This window comes from Aethina tumida, chromosome 4 (genome assembly GCF_024364675.1).
Source record: "Aethina tumida isolate Nest 87 chromosome 4, icAetTumi1.1, whole genome shotgun sequence".
Taxonomy (NCBI): Eukaryota; Metazoa; Arthropoda; class Insecta; order Coleoptera; family Nitidulidae; genus Aethina; species Aethina tumida.
Genome location: NC_065438.1, coordinates 7,705,413 through 7,714,900, shown reverse-complemented (window position 1 = coordinate 7,714,900; position 9,488 = coordinate 7,705,413).

Sequence of the window (9,488 nt, the reverse complement as noted above, 5' to 3'; positions counted from 1 at the left end):
ATATCTCTCTCTATGTTAATGTCATGTCCAAATACTGCTATCTGAGTAATATAGTGTGTACCTAGACTCATCTTTGAAGAAACTGCAGACAATCCAATACTTCCTGTTAACAGAGGGTGTCAGAAATGTTTCATAGCTTGCCACTCTTCTATAGGACCATTAGCAAGCTTCTCCAAATTTTAAGACAATTGGTTTCGAATATAAATTTGCCTTTCAAGATGGTGCCATACGTGTCCAATTTTCACACGATGGTCTATAAAAATAAATATGGTCCAAGTTTTTAATCAAATAGAAAAATAATTAGATGAATAATGAAGTTGTGATATTGTCGAGCATTCATAGTTTCTCGGTTTAATATGAGCAACTAAGTCTCTAAAGAAGTTCCATCTCACACTGGTGAAACACTAAATCTAAAAGTAACATTTGGAACCAAGTTTTGTTCAGGATATCTCTCTCTATGTTGATGCCATGTCCAAATACTGCTATCTGAGTAATATAGTGTGTACCTAGACTCATCTTTGAAGAAACTGCAGACAATTCAATACTTCCTGTTAACAGAGGATGTCAGAAATGTTTCATAGCTTACCATTCTTCTCTAGGACCATTAGCAAGCTTCACCAAATTTTGAGACAGGTGGTTTCGAATATAAATTTGTCTTTCAAGATGTTTCCATACGTGTCCAATTTTCACACGGTGGTCTATAAAAATAAATCTGGTCCAAATTTTTGATCAAATAGAGAAATAATTAGATGAATAATCAAGTTGTGATATTGTGGAGCATTCATAGTTTCTCGGTTTAATATGAGCAACTAAAGTCTCTAAAGAAGTTCCATCTCACACTGTTGAAACACTAAATCTAAAAGCAATAGCTGGAACCATGTCTTGCTCATGATATCTCTCTCTATGTTGATGTCATGTCCAAATACTGCTATCTGAGTAATATAGTGTGTACCTAGACTCATCTTTGAAGAAACTGCAGACAATCCAATACTTCCTGTTAACAGAGGGTGTCAGAAATGTTTCATAGCTTGCCACTCTTCTATAGGACCATTAGCAAGCGTCTCCAAATTTTAGGACAATTGGTTTCGAATATAAATTTGTCTTTCAATGTCCAATTTTCACACGGTGGTCAATAAAAATAAATATGGTCCAAGTTTTTAATCAAATAGAAAAATAATTAGATGAATAATCAAGTTGTGATATTGTCGAGCATTCATAATTTCTCGGTTTAATATGAGTAACTATGTCTCTAAAGAAGTTCCATCTCACACTGTTGAAACACTAAATCTAAAAACAACATTTGGAACCAAGTTTTGCTCATGATATCTCTCTCTACGTTGATGCCATGTCTGAATACTACTGTCTGAGTACTATAGTGTGTACCTAGACTCATTATTGAAGAAACTGCGGACAATCCAATGATTCCTGTTAACAGAGGGCGACAGAAATGTTTCATAGCTTGCCAAGTTTTGAGACAGGTGCTTATGTTCCAGAATTGTAATTAAAGAGGCAAATTTTCTGAAAAAAGTGTTTTTTGAGGTACTGAACAACAACTAAATTAATACTGAACCGAATAAAATATGCCCCGAAAAAAAATGGAAATAAAAATTGTACAACCCCCTAGAGCTTCACATATTAAATAATTTTTTAAATATTATTTAGTCTAGGAAGTTCAAATTATCTATACTAATAGACATACATAAAGAAAAAAAAAAGAAAAAAATTTTAGTTAATTTACGTCACCTTTATCGAAAGATCTAGGTCAATACGACTCGTCAATAACCTTAGACGTAAGATTGCGTTCGTGTTCTCGTTAATCCTTCCAGAAATCCGTTGAATACAGATAGAACAAACAGTGTCACGTGAATATGCAAAATCTGGAGCAGACACACACACACGGGCAGGCTCACGGGGTTGATATTAAGTGTCATTAAAATTGATAACGCAAATAATTTTGACGTTCACGAACGTAGGCGCTGCCGCTGTGGGGGAATGTGCCGCATAAATTGGTTGATAGTGGCTGCCACTTCTGCATCAACAGTGCCTTTTGTGGAACGCGATTGTACTAAATTGTGCGACAACTAACATGCTAAACGACAAGTTTCATTTACCGGGCTCCTCGTTTCCTGCTTTTGTTTTAACACGTACAAGTTGATGGTTGCGAAGAGGCCTCCGCCGTAAATTCGTTTTTGGATGTTTTGTTTGAATGGGAACTAGGAATGGCGGGAGGTCCGATTTTTATGGGGTAATTTTTTATTAGCAATGAATAAACAAGCGACAGTGTGGCTTGGAAATAATGGTCGGTCATAAATGTCGATTTCGTGTGTCACCGACGAGTAATAAATACGGTGGTGGCTGTCTGTCGGACTTTGGGCAACGCTATCGTAAAAGAACCCGTCTGGTTTACTGGTGAAAGGGTGTGCCCTTTGTGTGTTTCGAAGCCTCTGAAATGAAGTAATATTGTCATTTGGAATTGCTCGGAGTTAGGGTTAATTATGCATACTGTCTAGACTCGTAGACGATTTGCCAGATGTTTATTAATAAACGCGATATAGGCGCCTTTATTTGCCCTAATGTCTTTCCACTGTTACAGTACTCATCTACGTAAATAATGGACATTTTAAACAAGGTTTGGATGCCTGTTTAAGATCTTTGTCCGGTTAACATTCTGTTTCCATCCTTCAAACTAAATTGAAATTTACTGTCGCCTTCTAATTTTCAAAAGGGTTTGTTTCTAAATAAACTTGAACAAAATCAATTCTACTTTATGGTATTCATTAACAGTCTTTCATTCTAATTTTTCGAAGCCCTTTTTGTAAAACGATGAATAGCTCTCAGTTTTGGCAATCACTTCTTCATTTGAGTTAAATTTATTCCCAAGAACATTTTTTACAAGTATGCCAAAAGCAACTGGGGCCAAATCTGGAGAGTACAGTGGATAGAGAAGCAATTCAAAGAGTAATTTATCCTATTTAACCTTACTGAAATCAATAAAAAAGGTGTTTAGAATAACGGATATGTTAATAGATACTAAATAAAGGAAGCCCACCTTTACCAACGGATATCCAAAAACAATTAGTCATGGATAGTACTCCTGGGTCACCAACATATAACTTAACTAAGTATCTTTCCAGATTGCTACAACCACATGTTGGAAACACCCATCACCATCAAAGATTCCACACATTTTGTTGAGATATTGAAAGAATTACATCTTGATGTAGAAGATAGATTGGTTAGTTTCGATGTAGTGTCACTTTTCACTATAGTTCCTATCAATGAAATCAGAAATATTCCTTCCAGATATAGTGGATCTTTTCCGTACGTGCCTTACTGAAAGCTATTTCGTTTGGAACAATAAATTCTACGAACAGACTGAAGGATTAGCAATGTGCAGTCCTCTTAGTTCAGTGATCGCCAATTTCTTTATGGAAAAGTTTGAACAAAAAGCAATTGAGACTTCCAAACACAAACCTTTTGTTTGGTATCGTTACGTGGATGATACTTTCGTGATATGGAAACATGGACAAGAAAAACTAGAGCAGTTTCTAAAACACCTAAACTCTCAACATAACAATATCAAATTCACAATGGAATTGGAGAAGGAGAACCAAATACCTTTTTTGGATGTCCTAGTAAAAAGGGTGGGTCAACCTTTAGACCATACAGTATACCGAAAACCTACACACACCGTTCGGTATCTATATAAACTATCTAACCATCATCCTAGTCAAAACAAGGGGTCATCAAAACACTAACCGAAGGAGCCAAAAGGATATGTGCCACACACCACCTCGCTGAAGAACAAGAAAAAACACTACAGACCAACGGATACAAAAGCTTAGAAACAAGACATACAATGAGACCTCATACAAATAATAAAGATCCATCTAGTGTGCCCACGATTGGTAAAGCTTTTCTCCCATATATATGTAAAGTTACCGATAGAATTGGAAAAATCTTATTAAAACATAACATCCATACTGTTTTTATACCAACAAGGAAGATTCAACACAGTCTCAGATCTGCCAAAGATAGAAGAGACTATCAAACAGGTTCTGGGATATACCGCATACCATGCTCTTGTGGGAAAGAATAAATTGGTACTACAAAACGTTCAACAGGGACTAGGATTAAGGAACACAAACGAAACTGCAAACTAGGACAATCAGACAAGTCTGCTGTAGCTGAACATGCACTGTTAGATGGAAATCATAAGATAAAATTCCAAGATACACAACTGCTTGTCTCGACAACTGGATATCACAACAGAATGATTAGGGAAGCAATTGAAACCCATAAACATAAAAACAACTTCAACAGAAAAGAATAAGCATTGAAGCTTGATAAAATATGGACACCAGTGATCAAAAACACCAATATAGCTAAGCTGATAAGAACGGCCAATGAAGAGAACGAAATTTCTAGAACATCAGTTATCTAAGTTGTCATTTAGTTGACAATCAGAGGTCAAAGTGGCACGAACCAAATCAGACCTCTGAAGATGAAATGTCAGGAAATGATTCCAACAAACTTCCACCATTAAACTCAAACAACTATAGATATGGAAATAATGGTCACGAAAGCCTCAACCTTTAAATAATATGGATATTTAAACGTACATTTTTATCAAGACAAATGAAAATTTCTAATCTTGCTCCACATATATCAGAGTGATGTATTAATATTATATGATTCGTTTGAAATTTGTTATTTAGCCTTTGTCACTTGTCTTCTTTTGTTCACTTCAATGCTAATTAAAACAGTGTCTCGTGCCATTGAATCTGGTTGTACCAAAAGCCTGAAACCTTTGTATTTAGACGCTGAAAGCAAATCAATACTTGAAGTAACTGTAATGAATCCAGAGAAGACAAAGCCAATTACCGACAAAAACATAATGCGATAAATCCACCATGTTTATAATAGTGTATGCTTTACTTTGACAGTGCAAGGCTCTAACGGAAAACTTTGGAAGTCCGTGACTAGTGCATCTTCCTGAGGATTTGCATGGCATTTTTTGCCATCACATCAGTGGATATGACACAAAATGCAATTAGCATCGACCCGTTCCATGCACGGTGATCGAGTGTGCGAAACTTTATCGACCTGACACAATGATGTGAATGGAATTCATCTCGCGTCACATAATGGACGATCGTCGTCTGAGAGACTAGCTAGTCAGTCGTAACCGTATGCACATGCATTTCTGAGGGTTTGTTTGAGATGCTCGTGCATTAACATCAAAGAAAGTAGATCGGGAACATTCACGAGGCACTTTATGATGCCTTTGTAATAATATGATCAACACCAGAAGCGTCGACACCAAAGCGCGAGTCGTTACATTGTTGATGGTGTCGACGGTGAAAGAAACGGGACTTGAAAATAAGTAATTGGTTTTCGTGCAAATGCACGTTGGTAATATCTTTATAGTTTGGCGCAGATGAAATAAATTGTCTTAAATGGGATTGATTGAGTGTAACAGCTTTTTCAGACGTTGTAATTGGTGTGAAACAAAACCACACACTTAATTATCTCGATTCCCGTATAAAACCACCAACGACATTGTCCTTAATTTCGGTCACTTGTCTTTTCTTGGAGTTGTAAATGAACAGCAAGTGACCCTGTTGTTGTTGACGCTCATTTAAATATTAAATGAGATAAATGGAAACTTAAAATATCACTCCATGACAGAATTCATGATTCATAGTTGAAGACAATTTGAGAGAATTTCCGTTTCAGACGACACAACAAATGCATTTCGGAATAGTTGGGACAGACGCAAATAAAGGAGGGAGTATAATTAATTAAAATATTTCTAGCTATTTTATTGCTTTATTTAGTTAAGTAATCTACTCGGTTAAAATGCTAATTCCCGTTTACTATTAATTATTTATTTAAATTGACACAATTAGCATTCATAAAGGACGTCAAAGATCGAAATGATTTTATTTACAAGAATATTAAAATGTTTAATGAACCGTTTTGAAACTTTTGACTGGTGATTTGATTAAATAACCGTCCTTACAAATAACTTCTCCGTCAATAGATAAAAGCTTCATGAATAACAAAATAACTGGAAACGTGGTAAACATTCCTTTGTTATCAATCAAAGATACATTTAGATAAATTGCGGTGAAAAAGTTGTCACTGTGGTAAATTATTTTTCCCCAAGTCCAGTTAAATTAACAACAAATAATGCCAATTTAAGTAGTTTAACTTTTAGGAAGAGGCAAAAAATTACCTTAATCTGTAAATATACATACACAAGCGATTCATTTTATTTGGGGCTTATGAATAATTTATGATTGGAAATCGACGAAGTTGCCCAAAGTACATAAAACGGAATCAACGGCCCCCCCCCTGAAAACCTATCAATCTTGGGACGTGACGTTTTCCATTCAGTCCAGATATGATTCTTAATAATTTGTCAATTTGGAAATTATTTTCCACCGTTGAAAAGTTTTGGTGATGAATTAGCTCCCAAACATTGACTTTATTCGTTGTTCGGATATAAATAAAAATGTCGTCGCCTGTTTTTATTGTGGCAAGTAATGTTGAACATGTATTTCTGCCTTATCATAACCGTTTACACACACTTTTAAAAAATAGTACCGCGTAATATTGCCAGTAATACACACAATTACAGTAAATTATACCGATAGTCATCTTTTTTGTAATTAAGCCATATTTTTATGCAAAACGCTTCACATGTATTTATATTAAACCAGTATCATAAATTATGGACTTAATTACGAGCTCCACAATATTTTACGTTCAGTTTTGTAATTGCACCAATGTCACTTACTTATAAATAGTATGAACGCAAAGTTGCTTTGAAAAAATCATTCCGGTAGCCGCAAAGCTATGAGAGAATGCCCCAGATTAATTAATATGTTTATTAAAATAACGAGCCTTCAATTCAGTATCTTGTATAGATAAAACGATGCACAAACGATAAATTAATGACTGCGAACGAGATTTACTTACCGAGATATGCAAAGGCTCTCGCTGCAAAAAAAAAAAATGAATTATTTAGATTATTTTGTTGTGTTAATCTTTAAGGTACAACTGGAGGATTTATTAAGTTGAACTATTGTTAATTAAGAATATGGTTAAGATTAATAGTTGATAAAATAGTAATTAGTTATAATAAATCTTCATTAACTTCCTGAATTTCTAATTTATGCCACAACAACGTATATTATACAACTATCCCAAATAATATTTGCCACAACCTTTTAATTATTTAATCATTAAAATATATAACATTATGATTATTAAAAATAGAAATTAAAATTGTCAAAATTTAAATATTAAATTAAAGTCTTTAAAAATAATAAAATTAGAATAGTTAAACATCAAATTGTTAAGTTTAAAATTAATAAAACAAATTTATTAAAAATTATTATAATTAATTATTATTAATTTTGCGTAGAAATAAGTAATTAAATATCTTTTATTTATTTGTTATTATTCTTTTCTACAAAACAGTTACTAAAATTGTTAATATGACAATTATCAAAATTAAATTACTACAAAAAATATTGAAATTCAAATTTTTAAAACTAGATTATTATAGAAAATATTAAAATATAACTATTATATTTTAATAACAAATATTTTTAAAATTAAGTTTATATTATTAATTTTTTTAACCAAAATTATTAAGGGAAAATATTAAAATTACTAAAATTAAAATTATTTAAGGAAATTTACTTTGCGTAGAAAGTAAATATTAAAATATTTTTTTTTTATTATTTATTGTTATTATTCTTATCCAGAAAACTATTAATTTATTTAATATTAGAGTTATTAAAACAAAATTACTATTGATAAAATTAAAAAATATTAAATTAATTACTAATTAAAATTGTTAAATTTTAATTAGTAAGTTGTGGTCAAAACCATTAATATTAATTTTAAATTAAAAATATTAGAATATTTAAATCTATTAAAATTAAAAAAAAAAATAAATAAAATTACTTCACCAAAATTTAAAAAATATTAACATAAAATTATTTTGAAATTAAAATTATTTCCCTAAAATTTATTAAATTTTAATTAAAAAATACTAAAAAATTAATATTATTTATTTTTTTAATAATAATTCTTATCTATAAAGCAACTATTAATTTTTTTTATTAACAGAATAATTAAAACTAAAATTACTGAAGATATAATTAAATTTATTTTAACAAGTAAAATTTTTTTTTAAACTACTAAAATTGAAATTGTGATGGAAACAATTAAATAATAGAATTAATAACATTGGAATATTTAAACCTAAAAAAATAAAATAATTGCACACATTTTTATTAGAAAATATTAAAATATAATTAACAAATATTAAACCATTAATTTAAACTTAATAAAATTAAAAATATTTGGAAATTTAAATCTATTAAATTAAAAAAAAAAGTTGTAGTAAAATTATTTTATTAAGATTTATTAAAATTATTTAAATTTATATTATTCTTTTACTTTAAAATTATTAAGAAAATTTACTGTGCATAGAAATTTGTCAATAAAATATATTTTTTATTATTTATTATTATTATTCTTACCTACAAAGCAACTACTCAATTTTTTAATATTAGAATTATTAAAACTAAAATTATTATAAGTAAAATTAAAAAATAATGAAATTAAAATTGTTAAATTTTACAAATATTGGAATATTAATATTTAAAAAATAATCATATTAAATTTTAATTAAAAAATATGAAATAATTATTAAACATTAAAAACAAAAATTATGAAATGAATCAATTTTTAATATTAAAATTAAAATCACTAAAATTGATATTATTTAAATTAATATTATTTTATTAATTTAAAATTATTAAAGAAAATTTGTGAAGAAAAAAAGAAAATTAAAAAATAAATAAAATTATTTATCTAAAATGTATTAAATTTTAATTATAAAACATTAAAATTAATTACTAAAAATAAAAATTTTTGAAATTAAAAATACTAATGTTTAGTTATTAATTAATTAATTTCTAACCAGTAATTTTAAAATTGTGATAATGATATGAATTCCTTAAAATTAATAAAACAAAATTAAAAATAATCAATACAATTAAATTTAATAAAAAATTAACATTAAATTAATGTTGCTTTAATATTATTAAATTTACAATTATATACTTTGAATCTATTATTTAGTTTATTAAAATAGTTATGTTTTAAAATTATTTATATTAATATTAATTTTTTAATTTAAAATTTTTAGGAAAATTTACTTTATGCAGAAAGAAAAAAAATTAAAATTAAAAAATAAATAAAATTATTAAAATTAATTTTGATTGATTTCCTTAAAATTAATGAAACAAAATTAAAAATAATTATAATATGGTAATTAACACAATTAAAATTAATAAAAATATATTTATCAAAATCATTAAATTATATAATATATTTAAATAATTATTATAATTATAATAAAATAACTAAGATTATAATGATTACTAAAATTAATAAAATTA